This window comes from Hordeum vulgare, chromosome 3H (genome assembly GCF_904849725.1).
Source record: "Hordeum vulgare subsp. vulgare chromosome 3H, MorexV3_pseudomolecules_assembly, whole genome shotgun sequence".
Lineage (NCBI taxonomy): Eukaryota > Viridiplantae > Streptophyta > Magnoliopsida > Poales > Poaceae > Hordeum > Hordeum vulgare.
In genome coordinates, this window is record NC_058520.1 from 578105029 (window position 1) to 578106919 (window position 1891).

Here is a 1891-nt window from a genome sequence, read left to right on the forward strand (position 1 = left end):
GGCCGATAGCTACTGCACTATATCTCTTTTATCCGCGTGATTTGCGGACCTTTCGTTACAGATACAATAATTTGCCGACATAAGCATAATGCATCAGCCAAGTCAACCGTGGCCGCACACAAAATAGTGTGGGTAGGGTTTCAGGTTCCACAAAACTATGCATTATTGTCCCTCGGTTTGCTTCACCTGAAACAGAGGTCAATATCAGGAGCTTTGATACTGGAATATGCTAGTAGATCTTTTCGCAGATTGTGCGGGTATTAGACTAATGCACTTGGAGGGTTTGATGATGAGAGCGTCTGCATATGGTAACACGAGAACCCTATAGAGCATACAAATGAGAATGGGAAGAAAACTTTTAGGGAACAAAATGTTGGGGTCACTTCTTTACTGTCATGATAATCTCGCGCGCGAGGAACACAGATTATGATGGGTTTTTTTTTGAAACGGAGGCAAAAATTATCTCATCTATTAAATAAGAAGAAGAGAATTACCCAGTTAATTATGAAAAACCGAACAAAAACCGTTACAACAAGGGTAAAGCCCACTCCCATAGACTGGAACATTCAGGGTCAAAGCCCACAAGCCCACCCTTATCGACGACACGTTGACCGACGGCCACACAACGCAATTCCGACTCTGAAGGAGAACTATGTAGGACAAAATCAGACAGGACTGACGTCACGGGAGATCCCCAAATGGGCTACCTGCAGTCAGTCATCGTATACCGCATGGGCCCTTCGCCGCAGTTTCGACTCCATAGCAACAAACAAACCGAGGCAAAACCATGGACACGCCGAAGAAGAGTCGACTACCGCAACCATTGTCGTGTCGCCGACATCGCTCCCACCATCATCGTTGTCACAGAAGTCTGGACGCCACACCCACCACCAATGGTCATCCACCGGTCTCGCTAACCCATGCCAAGCTCCCAAGATGAAGCCCCAAAGAGGGAATACGACACCAAGGGCCGTCATCTTTCGATCATAGATCAAGGTTTCCCCCGGAGAGGCTGAAATGGCCAGATTCACGCAGGAGGGGTGGGAGAACAAGCAACGATGCCTCCAAGAATGTCAACGACAGCTACAGCCGCCGTCATCGCTGGTCACGGCACGAGGCCAAGACATGGTTTTCACCAAGCTCCACACCACCTTAGCCGCACATCATCCCGCATTGACGTCGGCAAGCCCACCAAACATTACCACCATCGAAGCTGCCCATCGACAAAGAAGCACAAAAATCCATCGCAGCCAACCACACCTAGCGGAGACCACCGACGGCCGGAGACCACACGTCACCGGAGCGCACCTCCTCTGCGCCATGGCCTCCGATCCACGTCAACCCCGCGTGGACACCAGATCCGAACTCACACGTGCTACGCCCAACACGCGGCCACCAGCGCAACGCCGCCCTGCCCAGCCCCCTACGCGCCCCTGCTCCTCCCCTTGCTAGCCGCAGCCATCCCCTTGCTCCAGATCCGCTGCCCATGGCTGGGCCGGCAAAATCCGAGACCCTCTGCCAAACTTTAAAATGGGCCCTACCCCACTTCAAAAAACTATATGAATATCCATATTTGCAAGCGATTGATTATCCGAGGACACTTGTTTTTATAGGGTACCTATAACTCATGTAGATCAGATATAATTTGGTCTCATTCGCCTGATAAACAAAAACATATATAAAGTTGTATGATCCACATCAACACACACTCATCTTATAGTATCACAAAAAATGATAATAAAAGGTGAATGAGACATAAATAAAATTCATCTAGATGAATTCTAGCAAAACCATTTTTTTATAACATACTTACCATATTTTTAAACTGAGACTGAGTTAACTCCTCGATATTTTATTTCTTCACGTAGATTCATATTTTAAACTGAGACTG